At 47.6% G+C, this 18,758-nt stretch overlaps 1 long non-coding RNA gene across 1 annotated transcript in view; it reads left to right on the forward strand.

Annotated features, from left to right (window-relative positions):
* The first annotated feature begins 541 nt into the window (after positions 1–541).
* The window catches only part of LOC132386661 (uncharacterized), a 45,167-nt gene continuing 26,950 nt past the window's right edge, over positions 542–18,758 (forward strand). Inside the window, exon 1 of the long non-coding RNA XR_009509632.1 lies at positions 542–554. This is a non-coding gene — a long non-coding RNA (uncharacterized LOC132386661). The remainder of the gene's footprint in view (positions 555–18,758) is intronic.

Consider the following 18,758-nt stretch of genomic DNA (forward strand, 5'->3'; position numbering starts at 1 on the left):
CATCGCACTGAGATGCGACGCGTCGGGCGCTGTTCAGACACGGACATGGTTCAAGGACAACCAACCCATCCAGGAAAACGGCAGAATATTTACATCTCCCGACAAGGCGAAACTGACTATAATCGGTGTGAACAGAAACGACGCAGGGACGTACAAGTGCATCGCCAGCAACTCTTTCAGCAGTGGCGCTGGGGAGACCGACGTGCCAGTTTACTGTAAGTACGCATTTAATCACCAACCTTCACTTGCATCGGTTATTACTGTAATCTCATTTATTACTGTGTTCTCATTTTCAGATGGACCAGAGATGGTCAGAATTCTACCGGAGCGTCCAGTTGTTTCACACATTATCTCAAAGCTGACATTAACTTGCTTTGCTCTCTCAGTCCCCTGCGGTGAATATGCATGGTACAACGGGAACAATCTCCTGCAAACTGGGCAGGAACTCACCCTTCTGTCAGTCAGCTCGCCTGACGTTGGAAGTTATACATGTCGTGTTACGAATGGCGTAACCAAGAGGAGCAGTAATCTTACTGTTCAGGTTACCGCACAAGGTGAGTGAAAGTCCCTCTCGCTGGTGTATAGAAACACGATGATCACAGATCCAAGCATTTCCCTTTCCAGATCCCCTCACCCCGCACCTCCCTTTTATTTCTAAATCGCTGATAAATTTTAATAATAATACTTTTTAAAAACATTCTTCCTAAACGATATCATAAGCTTTAGATGTTGGGGAGAAAATCTGAAATGAATTTCCTATTCATACGCCCTGGATGAATTTAAGTTCAGCCGTTCCGTTAAAATTGTTACCTTGTACACCTGTTTTAAGAAAACCTTTGGTAGAATCACAAGCACACCTCAACCCTGACAGGGCAATATCGGAGGTGGTAAAACGTATCAATGAAGGCAGAACAGTGATGTACATGGATTTCAGAGCGCTATTGGACAACATTCCCCATGATGGGATCATTCGGAAAGTCAGGGTTCAGGAGATCGAGAGGAACTAGACCACGTTGATTCAGAGTTGAATTGTCACAGAGAGGAAACGGTGTTAACAGTTGGCACGTACTCTGCCTGTGCGTTCTGTGACTAGTGGGGGAAAGGTGGGACCTGATCCCTTCTGAGATAGACGCTCAATGAGATTTTTATAAACGGCGTGTATGGGATGGTGGAGGGGAGGACGAGGATGCTTGAGGAAACACGACGGCATGTTTGTGTTCTGGAGAGCGAAGACGGTTTCCGTAGATTCCATTAGTAGCAAGCGAAACTGTGCCGAGAAGATGCAGGTGGGGCACAATCACGATCAGTGTGCATTAATGAACTTTGTCAGGTCGCGAAATTGCGTGAAATACTCAGCAGGGCAGAGGACAGCAGCCAAGCAGGAAACGTTATATTAGAGGTTTTTTTTAATCTAATTTACCCAGGGAAATGTTAGGATTAACTCACATTCAGCGAACGCAGCGGAGAAGGCAAAAGGTGATTTCTGACAGATCGAATGGAGATGTTTTGTGAAGCAAGTGGTGGAATTACGTCTGCAGAAGATGAATGTTTAAAACATGAACGAACAGAACGTCTGGTGATAGCGGAAACAGGAGGATGTAAATGCTGTCAGAATGGTAGAAGAGCCGGGGCGGGGCGGTATAAATTCAAAGAGCAATTCGTGTCCAACACATTCCGAAAGTCGGAGATTCCCAAAGCTCCTTACGTGGTGAATAAAACACTTCGATTCACTTACAGACAAGAGACATCGATTGCATCTCATTATATTGATCAAAAACTACTTACAAATCCTTTTGTGGCGACCAGAACATTTCAGAGGGTGGATCAACTTTCATATCTGAAATGTCGGGTACGCGAAATTCCAATTAAAGACAATTCAACACTGAAAAAAGACCTATTTTGCAACGTAAAATATTTATATTTGCTTTGTGTTTCAGCACCAAAGACATGTGACAATTTTACCCTCGGCTCTGGAGCGATCGTGGGAATTGTACTTGGTTTACTTGGCGTGGGCCTGATCGGCGGAGTCAGCGGATGGTTGATCGCGAGGAAAACCGGCGGGTAAATGATTTTCTCTCTGAATCTCGCGTCTACTTTTAACTATTGGAAGAAACGGACTGACAAGCGATAGTGGATCCACATGCCAGGAGGGTGACAGGCAGGACACCCAGGTGACACTGGGTGAGAACAGTGGGAATTGCGGAAATGAGAAAGGCCGAATTTGCACAGAGCTGAAGATGGAGGAATCTGACAGGCGGCTGAAAAAAATTTCTCTACTTAATCAAAAATGGACTCTCTTGTTGATACTTGAGTAGCATTAGCTCAGGCATCCGAAAACTGGAACAGCATCAAGGAATATCCGGAGAGAATCAGATGGGTTTATCGGAGCCGTTCCCATTCCTTGTCCCAGTGCAAGAACGTCACTTCCTGCCGATTGAATGATTTAACCATTGTTTCTATTTGTTCAGGGCGAAAGGTTCACCACAATCCGAATATGGCACGACCATCAACCCGGGAAGAATGAGTGAGTGACCTCTCTTTCAATTGTTCTGTTAGTGAGCCCGCGGAAATATTAACACTTGATTCAAATATAGGAGTTTGAGGTTAATGACGTACAGAAACTGGAGCTTTTCATCTGAGCGAATGGTCACGAACAGTGTTACCTGTGTTATTGAGGTTTCCATTTAAATTAGTTGAAATTTTCAACTCAAGATTGCAGTACCGACGGTGAGATGGAAGGGCAGTTTATGCAACTTAATTTCCCTTAATATTGATTAATATCTGACAACTCCCCATGAACGCGTCTGATACTGTTCGTGGAATCTTCACATTTGATTTCTATATGGCCGTAAGTAGTCCACAGGAGTTCTAGGTTTTCATATGAACATAAGAAATAGGAGCAGGAGTAGGCCATCCGGCCCATCGAACCGGCCCCGAGTTCAATAAGTTCATGGCTGATCTGTCCGTAGACTCAGCTCCATCCACCTGCCTTTACCCCATAATTGTCCCACTATGTAAAAATCTATCTAACTGTATCTTAAATACATTTAATGAAGAATGAAAACAACAATGGAAACAGGTTTCCTTCTTCTATCTTATCTATCCAATTCAAAGTTTTGTATGTTTCTCACAAATCCCCCCTCATTGTTCTGAATGCCAGAGAGTACAGTCCCAGGCGAATCAAACGCTCCTCATAACTTAACCCCTTCATCTCTGGAATCAGCCTGGTGAACTTCCTCCCTACTGCCTCCAATCCTTCCTCGAGTATGGAGACCAGATCTGCACACTTTAACTCCCGGTGCGGCCTCATCAGTACCCGGTATGGTCGCAGCATGACCTCCCTGCTCTTGAATTCAACCCCTCCAGCAACGAAGGGCAACGTTCCGTTTGCCTTCATAACCTGTTGTACCTGCAAGACCAACTTTTTGCGATTCACGAACAAGCATTCCCAAGTCCCTCTGCAGAGAGACGTCGATAGGATGCAGACCTGGGCTAAGAAGTGGCAGATGGAGTTCAACCCGGAGATGTGTGAGGTGGTACACTTTGGAAGGACAAACTCCAAGGCAAAGTACACAGTAAATGGCAGGATAGTTGGTAGTGTGGAGGAGCAGAGGGATCTGGTGCTACATGTCCACAGATCCCTGAAAGTTGCCTCACAGTTAGGTAAGGGTAGTTAAAAAAGCTTATGGGATGTTAGCTTTCATAAGTCGAGGGAAAGGGTTTAAGAGTCGCGATGTAACGATGCAGCTCTATAAAACTCTAGTTAGGCCACACTTGGAGTACTGTGTCCAGTTCTGGTCGCCTCACTATAGGAAGGATGTGGAAACATTGGAAAGGGTACAGAGGAGATTTACCAGGATGCTGCCTGGTATAGAGAGTATGCATTATGATCAGAGATTAAGGGAGCTAGGGCTTTCTCCTTTGGAGAGAAGGAGGATGAGAGGAGACATGATAGAGAACGGAACTCCAGTACTCCAGCTGCGGCCTCACCAGTACCCTGTATAGTTGCAGCATGACCTCCCTGCTCTTGAATTCTATCCTAGCAATGATGGCTAACATTTCGTTTGCCTTCTTAATAACCTGCTGTATCTGCAGGCCAACTTTTTGCGGTTCATGCACAATCACTCCCAAGTTCCTCCGCACAACAGCTTGCTGCAATCTTTCGCCATTTCTATCATAATCTGCACTTCTATTATTCCTTCCAAAGTGGATGATCTCGCATTTTCCAATGATCTATTCCATCTGCCAGATCTTGGCCCACTCACTTAACCTATCTATATCCCTCTGTAGACTCTCCACTTCCTCCGTACAATTTGCTTTTCCGCTCAGTTTAGTGTCATCGGCAAATTTTGCTACGCTACACTCAGTCCCCTCTTCCAAATCATCAAAGTAAATGGTAAACAGCTGGGGACCCAGCACCGACCCCTGCGGCACCCCACACACCACTGACAGTCAACTGGAGAGACACCAATTTACATCAACCGTTTGCCTTCCATTAGCTAACCAATCCACTCTCCATGCCAATACACTGCCTCCGACTTCCTGCATCCGTATCTTATTTATAAGTCTCTTGTGCGGCACCTTATCGAACGCCTTCTGGAAATCCAAGTGTACGACATCCACCTGTTGCCCTCTATCCACTGCACTCATTGTGTCCTCAAAGATCTCCAGTAAGTTTGTCAAACAGGTTCTGCCTTTTCTGAATCCATGCTGCGTCTGTCTAATGGAATAATTCCTTTCTGAATGTTTCACTATTTCTTCAAGCATTTTCCCCGACTACAGATGTTAAGCTAACTGGCCTATTGTTGCCCGTTTTTTGCCTACGTCCTTTTTTTTTGAAAAAGCGCTGTGACAGTTACTGTCCTCCAACCCGCCGGGACCTGCCCAGAGTCAGGAGAATTTTGGTAAATGATCACCAACGCGTCCACTATATCCTCCGGCAATTCCCTCAGCACCCTGGGATCCCCTGGGAACCAGCGGTATTATCTACCATCATTCCCTCTTGTTTGCTCATTAATATCGCTTTAGTCCATATCATCATTCTTTGACATATCTGAGCGAATGGTCACGGATAATGCTGTCTGTGTTGCTGAGTTTCCAGCTACAGAATGTGAAATTATCAACTTGAGGTTACAGTCTCAGTGGACAGATGGAATGGTAGTTTATGCAGCTTAATGTCCCCTCATGTTGGTCAGTCTCGGACCTCAGTTACTGGTCCCCTGTGCAAGCCATTACCTGTTTCTGGACAATAGTGGGTAGGAAGCGATAGCTGGCATTTCATTCTGGGGCCGGGTTGACGTCAGTTATTTTTAACAACGGCTCCTGATGTTCTTCAGTGTTGTGACATATCTGTGTTGTTCCCACAGGCACCTTGGATACAAACACCGTGAACGCTGCGCAAAACTATGAAAATTTCCCAAGGAATGAGCAGGTTAGATGTTTGTATTAAGTTCATGATCTCAGTCACTGCTTTGCAACTGAAGGTGAAATCTCATGTAGGTTTTCAAATCTTGCAGAGAGATTTAGGCCAGTTAGAAGAGTGGGCTGAAAGATGGCAGATGGAGTTTAATGCTGATAAGTATGAGTTGCTACATTTTGGTAGGAATGATCCAAATAGGACATACACTGTAAATGGTATTTTATTGAAGAATGCAGTAGAACAGAGTGATCTCGGTATAATGGTGCACAGTTCCCTGAAGGTGGAATCTCATGTGGATAGGGTGGTGAAGAAAGCTTTTGGTATGCTGTCATTTATAAACCAGAGCATTGAGTACAGCAGTCGGGATGTAATGTTAAAATTCTACAAGGCATTGCTGAGGCCAAATTTGGAGTACTGTGTACAGTTCTGGTCACCGAATTATAGGAAAGATATCAACAAAATAGAGAGAGTACAAATGAGATTTACTAGAATGTTACCTGGGTTTCAGGTTACACGGAAAGGCTGAACAAGTTAGGTCTTTATTCTTTGGAGCGTAGGGAGGACGATAGAGATATTTAAAATTATGAGGGGGTTAGATCGATTTGACGTCGATAGGCTTTTTCCATTGAGAGTAGGGGAGATTCAAACAAGAGGACATGAGTTGAGAGTTAGGGGGCAAAAGTTTAATAGTAACAGAAGGGGGAGTTTCTTTAATCAGAGAGTGGCAGCTGTGTGGAACGAGCTTCCAGTAGAAGTGGTTTAGGCAGTTTCGGTATTGCCACTTAAAATAAAATTGGATAGGCAAATGGACAGGCAAGGAATGGAGTGTTATGGGCTGAGTGCAGGTCGCTGGGACTAGGTGAGAGTAAGCGTTCGGCACGGACTAGAAGGGCCGAGATGGCCTGTTTTCGTGCTGTAATTGTTATATGGTTATATGTGGTCGGATGGAAAGATAAGAACATGTAATGTTGTCGGTAGCGTCCATCGGGCCTTTCGGCTCTGACTGGCCATGATGTCGATGCTGTGTTGATAGTGGAAGAAGGGAAACCCCCTTTTTTTCCTGGAGAATGAGGACATCTCCTTCATACTGGAATGCAAAGTCTCAGCCTGAAAGCAGATATGGCGAAGCCGGAGTAATTGAGACAACGGGATTGTTTTCCCTCATGTGACAGGGTGAGATGAGATATCGTCCAGATATATCTGAGAGTCTGTAGGTTCAGAATAGACATCTGCAGGAAAGACTGACCCAGAGATAGAGACAGGGAGATCAGGTTGATTATCTGGCAAGTTGTCTGCTGGAGGCAAAGTGCATGAAGTGACCTAGATCCCCATGGATGCAGGAAGCTGCATTAATTTGCCGTCGACGTCGCGTAGGAGAAGTGCTGGGCGGGCCCTAGTGTCGGGCTGAAACATGGACTGTTCCACCTGGCCGGGAACAAACGGAGAGACACAGCTGGGAGCCATGCGAGTGTTTTAGTTTCGTGGAAGTGGGAGGAGCCAAAGGAGAAACGACAAAGAGTGAGCAGTAGTTCAGCTAGGCGGAGAGAGTGATGGGGACGCGAACCGGTTGGGCTTTTCATTCCAGAGCGAATGAGATGTCCTTCTTCAAGGAAACGGGGCTACCCTTCCTCCACCTCTGCTTTCAACCCATGCTCCCGCCCCCGCCAGTGGCAGAGTTCCTCTTGTTTTCATCTACCACCGCTACGGCCTCCACGTCCAGCAAGTAATTCTCCGCACCGTCCTCCATCTCCAACCGGATCCCACCACAAAGCTCATCTTTTACTCCTCCCCCCAATTTTCTGCTTTTTGCCGGGTTCAGCCCCGACGTGACTTACTTGGTCATTCGTACCTTCCTACTGCTCTCCCTCCTGGCAAGAGCAACAAGTGCTACACCTCCCCCCTCACTACCATTTCTGCCACAAACAGTCCACCTGAGGCGACACTGCTCCTGTAGGTCTCTCTGGGACCTATACTGTGTCCGGTTCTCCCGGTGTGGCCTGCCGCAAACCAATGGGCCCGAGGAGGTTTGGGAGACCGCTTCACCGAGCACCTCACAATCCCCCGCCAGAAAAAAAAAAGCGGGATCTGTCCCTGGCCACACATTTACTGAACGTTGACGAAAGGTTTACCGCCTTTTCGAAGCGTTCCTGACGTCACAGATAATATATATTGCTCTCACTCTGTATCAAAATATGGAAGCGCGTCGAACGGAGCACAGTGCAATTTCGCTCCAAGCAGCAATGAATGTGAACATTTTATATTGTAGGGTTTTATATGCGGAGAGTCAGAATACAATTGTTATGTTCTTGCTTGAACGCAACAGTAAAAGAAACTAAACGATATATTTTCTCTTTCCAGGTCGCAAGTAACAACGCGCAAGATGGAGACTTCACTTATATGGTAAGGGATACATTTGAGTTAATCCCTCTCTTAAGTAATTGCTTCCATGCCATCCCCGGAGAAAGAGAAGCTGAAGTAAAACATTCAACAGAGAAAATGACGTCGAGAAGGCAGCAACGGGAGACGCAGAAATGGCGGGTGAAATCATTAAATATTATGTGTGTGACTACACGGTACAGCACGCCATCAGTATGACAGTGTCAAGACAGGGAAGTATACAGTGTCATAGTCCAGTCTGGCTGACCCCATCACAAACCTAACTCCTTGACTATGCCTTAATTCCGGTCGTTAGATTCCCAATTGCTGCCAATTCAACTAATTACAGCACAGCTGGTTCCCATCGGAGACGGCGGCATAAGAACCCTGGTCTCTCAACCACGGGTCGCCAGTTCGTTGATCTACTCCCGTGAGATCACTTCGTTTCCCTGCCGTTAGTTCTAAGTTCATCTCCAGTCTTTAGATATTCTACGAATACCTCCTCTGCAGTTCAAGACTCCCTGGTTATCTGTTCCACCTTTGGCGACTGTGCAAGCACCTCTCAACCCTGTCTCCGTGTCTGTGTCCTGCACTTAGGTTCGCCCCCAGTCATTCCTTGAAGCATGCAGTCATTATTATTATGAAAGCTGCAAGGGCTGAAGACGAATACATCAACTGCACCACAGGGTTCGGAGATCTTATGGACCTCTCGAGCCCCCTACGATATTTAATAACATCAGCACAGTGTGTCTCAGATCCTCTTTTCATCACGGACCGACCGTCCAGCGGTTCTTTCAGGAGCCGATGTGCTAAATACGCGCGGGACCTGTTCAGCTTTCTTCCCATTCTCTTCTATCACAGATCGAATTTCGCTCTTAGTTGTTGCCGATCATAACGATTTCCTCTCTTTCACAGGGACTTACTCTGGAGGATCGATCGGTTTACAGTGATTTGAAGAGGTATGTGAACAAGGTGTTGGACATTCAATGCAAAATGTTAACTGCAAATCAGATGTGCCCATTTTGTACAGGCCTATGAGCAGTGCAGTATCATGGTTGTGCCGGCGCACATGTTACCCTGTGATGGGCAGTTTAAGGACACCTGACAATGTCAGGCGCTGAAACCGATATACAAAGGAACAGTTCTCCTGGGCCCACGGCCACTGGGAATGTATAAACTACATTTCCTGCAGATTTGCATTGGCACGCCGCTTGGCGGAGATTCAGAAAACATCACTCGTGTTTATTCTCGCCAACAGTCCCTGCTTCGGGCTGCCTGCGAAGTCAACATGAGTTGTCATTGTGTTCACAGATGACGTCACGGTGAGCAGAAGCGGATGGTCGGCCCGTGAATTGGCACAGGAGTCGGACACGGTCGAGGCTGAAGCCGCTGGAAAAGACGTCTCTCACTTTCTCTTTCCAGTCGTTATCCATGTTTCACTGTCACATCCTCACGGCGGAGGCATCGCTGAGTTCTCTCACCTGAACCCACACTCCTCCGTCCCATAACTGGCACCTTCACACCGCCTCCAACCTTTGTCCTCTCAGCTCTGCTGAGCGATTGTGGCCTCTCACCTCCTGACCCGGATCGTGCGCAGGTACATTTCTGACCCCTTGGTGCGCTCAGAAACATGGCAGTCTGTCGCGCTCAACCTTCAGCTTCTGGTAGTCAGAGAGTAGGAAAGCCCGGAATTAGGCCCTTCGGCCCAACTCATTAATGCTGACCGGAGCTAGTCCATTGGCCCGCGTTTGGCCCATATCCCTTCCTCCCCATTTCCCTGTCTGAATGTTGAAACAGGACCCCTTCCTGACACAGAGCGTTGCACGCATCCACCCCCCCCCCAAGTGAAAAAGTGGATCTCTTTTACCAATGTCCCACCTTTGGAAGTGTTTTGACGCAGCGTCGACCTTCTGTTTCAGGGAGATTCCAAGTATTTTTTTTAAATGTCTTCCCTGCAGGAAATCTGCAGTCCACACATAAATTGCCGGAAGCAATGTCCGGGTGGGGGAACCAGTTAAAGTTCTTGGGTACTGGTAGCATCATATAGACACATAACAATTACAGCACAGAAACAGGCCACCTCGGCCCTTCTAGTCCTTGCCGAACGCTTACTCTCACCTAGTCTCACCGACCTGCACTCAGCCCGTATCCCTCCATTCATTTCCTGTCCGATACCTACCCAATTTTACTTTAAATGACAACATCGAACCTGCCTCTACCACTTCTATTGGAAGATCCTTCCACAATCGGGGATCTCGGACTGGAAACGCGGACTGGGTCTCTTTCCACAGTGGCTGACTGAACCAGTATTTGCCGGAAGCACCGTTTGTGTGGGGGAACCAGTTAACGTTCTTGGGTCCTGGTCGCATCATCGGGGATCTCGGACTGGAAACGAGGACTGGGTCTCTCTCCACAGTGGCTGACTGAACCAGTAATTGCCGGAAGCACCGTCTGGGTGGGGGAACCAGTTAACGTTCTTGGGTCCTGGTCGCATCATCGGGGATCTCGAACTGCAAACGCGGACTGAGTCTCTCTCCACAGTGGCTGACTGAACCGGTGTGTCTTCACAGTAATTTGCACATTTGTGCCTGTTTCACGGAGGAAAAGACACTCGGGAACAGAGCAGTGATTGGAGATCAGGGACAGATGTGATCTTCAGAGGCGCAGCTGCAGAAACCGTGTTCAGCCTCGCCCTGCGCTCCGCCTCCCTCATGGCGCTTGTGTTCCGATCCAATGAAGGGTTCATAAGGTTGCTGTGGATCTAATTTCTGCAGATTTCAATCAGATCCGTCCTTTGTTGTGGCAGAATTAGGCTCTGAACAAACTGGTATTTAGTTACAACCTCCCCCACAGCCAAGCATTCAAACATTTCCACAGAGCTGTAATAAATATCACACCACAGGCCACAGAACACATCCCCCAACAAGTCTTCTGTAACCCGTACTACTTCACATCCACATTAATTTATCTCTCAAACACTCACACACTCAACCGCACAGACACACACACATACACTCACACACGCACACACATATAAACACAGACACACACGAACACACACCGACACATAGACACACACACAAGCATACGCACGCAAACATACACACACAGACACAGACAAGCACACACATAAACACACAAACATACACACACACGCATAGACAGTCTCACACACACACACACACACACACACACACACACACACACACACTCACACACACACACACACACACACACTCATACGCACTCCACTCACTACCTTGTACGGAAGGTAGTAACAGGGTGGCCATTGTTGGGGTGGCTATTTCTGGGAGTCGTAGGCCAGTGGTTAGAGTTGGTCTGTCAGGTTCCATCTTGGAAAGGTCGTTGTGTCTGTGAAGCTTCCACTAAGGTTCCATTTGATTTCCTCTTACTGTCCCTGGACTGGTAAATTGTTGTTGTGTGGCCTAACTGCCGGATGTTGGAGACCTGGGAGACCCAGGGTCCCGCAGGAAACTGCATTTACGTGAGGTGTGTCTATCTGAAGCTCCCTAAAGACCGCATCAGGGATCTGGAGCAGCAGGTGGGCGACCGTCAGAGTTATAGGGGAGTAATCACCCCTGATTTGTAGTAGGTGAATTGCTGTGTGACTGGCAATAGGAAGAGAAATATGAGCTGTCAGTTGGTGCAGAGCACCACCGTGGCCATTCTCCTCAATATTAAGTGTACCGTTTTGAGTACTGTGTCGAGACAGACCGCCCAGGGGAATGCGGCGGAGACGATGTTCCTGCTTCCCAGCATGGGTCCGTGGTGGAGAACGGGAAGAATGAGAAGAGAAAAGCGGTAGTGACAGGGGCCTCAACAGTCAGAGGAACACACAGGAAACCCTGTGGACGCGAATGGGACACTCGGATCGTATGTACCACTTTGGCGCCAGTGTCAGGGATGTCTCAGATCGCGTCCGCAGCATTGTGAGGTGGAGCGAGAGAGAGAGAGAGAGAGAGAGAGAGACAGAGAGAGAGAGAGAGAGAGAGAGAGAGAGAGAGAGAGACAGACAGAGAGCAGTCAGAAGACTTGGTACAGCTTGGTACCAATGCAATTGGGAAAGAAAAACAAAGGGGTCATGAATAGAGAATTTAGAGAGCCAGGCCGAAAGCTGAGACGCAGGACCTACGGGGTCTGGATTGTTAACATCTGGATTGTTACCTGTGCATCTCGCCAGTGAGGGTGGACAGATCAATGCGGGAAGGGACTCAGGATAGGAATGCATAGTCAGCTCGCAGACAGGCTATCAGGAAGGGCATCCAGGTGACAGGGCAAAATTGCAGCCAGCGGGGTGAGTATCGGGCATCAGGGGGGCAGAATCAAAACGGACCAGGTGAACGGTATCCCGGTTTCTGAAGGATATAGCGGTGGGGATTGTGAAGGCATTAGTCATGATCTAATACGAAACAGGGCTGCGGAGAAATCTCTTCAGCCAAAGGGTGGTGAATGTCTAGAATTGGTCACCAAAGGCGATGTGGAAGCCAGGTTGTTCAAAGTATTTAAGGTAGAGAGTGACGAGATATTGATTGGCTACGGGCAGAGGAATAAACAGCATCATCCATCATTAAATGGCGGGGTAGACTCGATGGGCCGAATTGTTTAATTTGCCCTTCCGCATTCCGGTCTTGTGCTCGTACGGTTATTACTTGTTTGTTCTCTCTTCCTCTCATGAAACGTGACCAGGGAGGACAGAATGTGACACGTCCCGCCTGTGTGAATCTCGACTGAGGAATCGGAATGCCAATCTTCCCGCTCCGCGCAGGCCTTTCCACTCCACTGCCTCAGGAATAGACAATAGACAATAGGTGCAGAAGTAGACCATTCGGCCCCTCGAGTCTGCACCGCCATTCTGAGATCATGGCTGATCATTCACTATCAATACCCAGTCCCTGCCTTGTCCCCATATCCCTTGATTCCCCTATCCATCAGATATCTATCCAGCTCCTTCTTGAAAGCATCCAGAGAATTGGCCTCCACCGTCTTCCGAGGCAGTGCATTCCACACCTCCACAAGAGTATTAAGTAGTCCCGTCAGGCCCACAGGTTCATTTCGCCCTGACCGAGCCCACTTGCCCGGGGCGAGGTCCATATCCCTTCCCATCTACTTCCTTCTCCAGTTGTTTGTAACTTCAGCCCTCCTTGACACAGCTTGATCCACACAAACTGTGACCATCCACCCGACCTGTCATCCTCGTGGCTTCACACACCTCTGCCGTCTTTGCAAATGTTTGACCGCAGCCTCGATTTTCCGTTTTCGATGAGTTTCCAAGTAAACTGGTATTTAAAGCAAAATCTCTGTGGCAGATGGAAATATGAAATGCAGACAGAAATAGACGGAAACGACGTCTGGCTGGGAGAACCAGCTAATGTTCTTGGGTCCTGGTACCTTAATCGGGGATCTCGGACCGGAACGCAGACTGTGGCTCTCTCCACAGCTGGTACCTGAACCGGCGGGTCTTCACAGTAATTTGTACATGTGTGCCCATCTCCCGAAAGAAACCACACTCGGGAACAGAGCAGTGACCGTAGATCAGAGGCTGATGTGGTCTGCAGTGCCGCCGCTGCTGGAGAATCTCGGCCCCCGCCCTCTCTATCTCCCACGGACCGTTTGTGCCCCAGCCGGTAAAGGGTTAATAAGGTTACGTAAATCCAGTTTCTGCAGGTTGCAGTCGGCTCATTCGTTTGTTATAAAAAAAATGTTGTCTCTGAACAGACTGGTATCGTGTTACAAACTCCCTCACAGCTCAGCATTCAAACATTTCCATGGGACTGCAATTAATAACACACCACAGGCCAGACAACCCATGCCCCAGCAAGTCATTTGTAACCCAGTAATCTTCACATGCACATTGACTCCTCTGACAAACACACACACACACACACACACACACACACACACACACACACACACACACACACACACACACACACACACACACACACACATACACACACACACACACACACAGTGTTCGATCTTGCCCGCCCTCTCTGTCGCTCTGGGCGTTTTTGCCCCTATCCCGGAAATGGGAAATAAAGTTTCTGTGGATCGAATTGCTGCTGATCGCTGCCGGCTCCGTCCTTTGTGATGTCACGGACCCCGGGACCGGGTTACCGAACCAGCAGAAATGGAATAATACGCTGGAGTCTGGTATTACTTTACCTCTTGGTATTTATTAGTAAACTAAGTAATACAGTACTATAAAAAGGCAGTTCAGTATAGCTTAGTTTAGTTGAGATCGAGGGAGCTGCTGTTGTAACGTTGGAGAGAGAAACAGAGAGAGAGAGGGAGAGAGAGAGAGAGAGCGAGCGAGAGGGAGAGAGAGTGGGGGGAGAGAGAGAGAGTTGCAGGCAAACCTTCCGTTGTCTTCCTGTTCTGTTGTGGTCACTGACTGTGACCCCTCCGTACCAAGCCAGAACGTTCTTCAGTGGTGAGCTTGTCACCCAGGCGAGGGTGGACACACACACAAGCCCCCACCGGCCTGCCTTCACTCACTGTGATCCTCTGATCGATTCCCCCGGATCGATGCTCCAGACCCCCCACCGTCACGTGGGTGTACAACTCTCTTTCAGTGTCCCGTGGCGTGTCTGCCTGTGTCTCAGCAGACTTGCTTTTATCTCACCTGACGGGGTACCAGCCATCCATCAACTCCATGCCCATCACCTGGTACCGCCTTGCTGGCTCAGCAAGAATCTTACATTCGAGCAAAAGTAAACAATTATCCATGGAGCCATAACTTTAAATCTTTGTCTGTCTCTCTCTCTCTCTCTCTCTCTCTCTCTCTCTCTCTCTCTCTCTCTCTCTCTCTCTCTCTCTCTCTCTCTCTCTCTCTCTCTCTCTCTATCACATCTGCGCTGTGTGCCTCCCCTCTTCCTCTTTCTCTCTCTCATTAGCAGCATAGTTCACAGGGGGGTCAACTCTGGACCCCATCTCCGCCTGGTTGGCTCATCACACATCAAACCCCCACCCTTAAAAGAATTTTTACTGGGGTAAAAATTAAAACATAAATGTACGTTACAGAGTCTAATATAATACATAAGTAGTCGTTAATCAACAGAGTAACACAAATATAATTTCAAATCTAACACAAAGATAAACAATCAGCAATTACATTGTCAGTCCCCTTTCCATATTGTATCTTTATATAAAATTCTTGTAACATCAGACTCCAGTCGCTTATTCTTATCCTTCATGTTAGTCAAAAATACCAATGGGTTGTGATCAGTATAAACTATCAATGGCTTCTGTGCCGGACAAATGTAAAGCTCAAAGTGCTGTAACACCAGGATAAACGACAGTAATTCTTTTTCTACAGTGGAATAGTTTTTAACTGAGGCGGATATTACAGAGTTTAAACTAATACATGTGCGACTGTCATGCAGCACATTTCAGAAGTGTATACAGATACTAATCTATATTTCCCTTTTAACCTTAACATTCAGTAAATCTACCATGATTTTTGTCTTCATCCTTCACATGCTGTGTCACACAAAAAAAAAAGTCAAATTCCTGCAAAACCAGATCTTGTTATTCAAAGTGGAGTTTTGTCAACCATTATCTCGTTTCCACTTCGAAGCCGAGCACTTAACCCTCACGGGATCAGCTTGCTCGCCAGCTCGGACTCGGCCTTCACAGACTCCCTGCACAGGTGCGAGCTTATCACTAATGTTTCGCAGACTGAGCCCATTTGCTGAACTTCCAAACAGCTCATTAATTTTAAGCAAGTCATTAATTTTATCTTCAAGATCTTTAAGTCAGTTAGTTCTTATAATAATACCAGTAGGTGATCCCTCTTGGTCAAAACAACACTTCAAGTTTTGCCTCTCGAAATCACATACTGGAACAAAGTCACCAAGTTGTTTATCTTTAAATTTCAAAATATAGTTTAACAAATCAGCATTTACTGTCTCAACATCTGAGAGAGCTGTTTCTATCAGCCAAGTCAATCCAGACTTCACAGGTACTTTATTCAAAAGTCCAGTAACAATACTTTTCCCTTTTCCTTCAATGATACTCACATCGTCAGCTTTCATCTTATCAAAAACTTTTAGAACACCTTACAATAACTGTGACTCAGAATCCTCACTTTCCACCGGTGCCAGGGTTAACCCCTTACTCACTGAACCAAATCCATCTGACCCAAAAGGACTGCATTCCTTTTTAATCAAGTCAGACACCTCAGACCTTTCCTGAGTTTTAACACAAGGTTCAGTACCCTGTGAATCCTCAGGTACCTCAACCACTTGAACCCAGGCAAACAGGACATCTGCATTTTCTAGGCTTTCAATACCAGTCCCAGTCTCAAATTCCAGGTTCCTCTGATCCTCCCAGCTACTCTCTGGGAAACTCCGATCCGGAGTAAACTAAACCTTGCGGGTTAAAACAACCTCGTCTGTTAACCCAGCAGACTCCTGCAATGCAGCGGCATCCTTTACATCTCGGAATGCCCTTACATCATCGGAAATACACTCCTTAAATTCTTCAACAGCAAACAGCTCCTTCAAGCTGCATAAATCATCAGCGTCCAACACTGGAGCTTCCCTAGCTGCCACATCTGTTTCTCATCTTTCCTCTATTCCTCCACAAAATCTTTCCTCGATAAGGGTAAATCAGTCTCGTCCCCCTTTATCTCCTCAGCCTCACTGTCGTCTAACCTCTTCTGACACAGGAACGGTTAAAACGTCTCAGCTAAATCCTCGTCCGCCTCAGCTACATCAGGGTTTTCTCTCAACACTCCTTCTGGCCCTGCTCCTGGTTACTGCGCAGGCGTGATGATCTCCAGAACCTGTGGGCGGGTCCTCGGCACTCACAGGCTGACTCGTGAGCTGAACTGATGGGAACACGTCCCCCCCACCCCCCGCCAGGTCATTCCCGAGTCAGACATCCACATCACGTATCGGGAGTGCGGACCGCACCCCGATCGTGACTGGTCTGGATACCAACTCACACTTCATACATATTTTACACAACGGCGCCGCCTCGGTCCCTCTTCCACCCCCTTCCGTCACCACGTCACCGGTCTGGGTCTCAGCACTGAAGTCCAACACACTGCTTAGGATGAGGGACTGAAAAGCCCCGGGGTCTCTCCGGATTCTCACTGGCTCTGGGGTTGACCCCTCCTTCACAGATACCAACCCGGTCAAAAGAAACTTCTCCCGTCCCCCCCGAAATCGGCTTTGCTCCTCCTCCTTCAGCGGCATTTCAGCCGGCTTCATACAGGCCGTTGTGGTTCTCGCCTCTCCCCTTCCTGTCTCTTTCTTTGGAGCTGGACGCTCAGATGCGATGTGACCAGCTTTCCCACAATTATAACATGTGAAGCTGGGAAACTTCCGTCCAGACTGCTTTTCCTCCTCCTTACGCTTCCCACTAGTCCCCGGCTTATTCTCGGACTTCGCCGGCGGGCTTTCTCCACCATCCCTACTCCCCCTCCCGTGGCTCTTACTTGGAGGAAATCTTACCTTGTGGGTTAAGGCATACTCGTCTGCTCACCGGGCAGTCGCGGGCAGAGTTTCTGCCTCCTTCTCGTCCAAGAACGTCCTCATACCCTCAGGGACGCAGCTTTTAAACTGCTCAATCAGCATCAGCTGTTTCATTTTATCAAAATCTCCATTGACCCCTTTCGAGGCGCACCGGCGATCACAACATATTTGCAGCTCACGGGCAAACTCTGAATCGGTGCGGTCCCACGGCTTCCTCAAACTCCGGAACTTCCGTCGGTATGCCTCTGGAACCAACTCGTAACTCCTCAGTACAGCCCCTTTTACTCCACCATAATCTTTTCCCGCATCTACGGACAACGCCGAATAGGCTTGCTGAGCCTTCCCCTTAAGAACACTCTGTAACAGAACAGGCCACTTCTCCTTCGGCCAGTTCTGATTCACAGCGACTTTCCCTAAACGCAGAAAATACCTACCGACATCCATCTCCTCGAATGGGGGTTCCAACGTAACCTGTTGATTAACCTTGAACCCCCGAACTGGGTCTATCACGTGGCCCCCTATCCAGCTCAACCTGCCTCTATCTTGTTCCCTTTCTTCCCGCGCTCTTTCCTTTTCCTCTTTCTCCCTCTCTCTCCCTCTGCCTTTCAGCCTCTTCCCTTTGCTTTGCGCTTTCTTCTCTCGGCCTTTCTACCTCCAGTTGTTTTACTCGGAACTCATATTCATACTTCATTTTCTCTGCCTGAAGCTGAACCTCACACGGAAAGCAGGTGGCACAGTGTCACCACAAGGTGGCAATGTCGGAATGCGGAGACAAGGTCAGAAAGGTCAAAACTTGAGTCTGATCTCGCACCTCGTCTCCTTTAGATGTACATTTCCTGAGCTGTTATCGTCGGCAACTTCTGCCAATTAAGCACAGAAATCACGGGAATTCTCTACATGCACCAGCGATCATACGACCTCCACATGAACTGTTAGGACTCGTCGAAGATAAACTCCCAGCAAAGCAAGTACTGCACCTGGAACTGAGCGGAATTCTCTAAATCTCACACAAGGTACATGGCACTGACTCCGCATCTATCCTCAGCACACTAGCTATGTAATTACAAAAAAAAAAAGAACTTACTTGAAACATCACTCCTTACTTCGAGCATGCGGCTGTGTTTGTCCAGGCGTGTTCTCGTTTAAGCCTGTTTCACAAAAGCCGGACCGCTCTAACAATTCACCACTCCAGCAATGGCCGTTCCAACAATGGAGCATATTTCTCAATGTGGCTGGCCAATTCAGAGAAGTCCCATCATTACTGTCATAACCGCCAGGTGGCGCAACGCGTCCTCAGTACATTAATAAGTTACATATGCATAAACTGTATAAAATATTTAGGTCAATAAACAGACGAATGAACGAATAAATTAATTAACTAATGAAAAAGTAAATGAACTAACAAATACAAAAGGAATTCTGAGGTCGCTAAGGTACTGATGGTAATGAATGGTACTGAT

This window comes from Hypanus sabinus, unplaced genomic scaffold (genome assembly GCF_030144855.1).
Source record: "Hypanus sabinus isolate sHypSab1 unplaced genomic scaffold, sHypSab1.hap1 scaffold_1245, whole genome shotgun sequence".
NCBI classification, from domain to species: domain Eukaryota; kingdom Metazoa; phylum Chordata; class Chondrichthyes; order Myliobatiformes; family Dasyatidae; genus Hypanus; species Hypanus sabinus.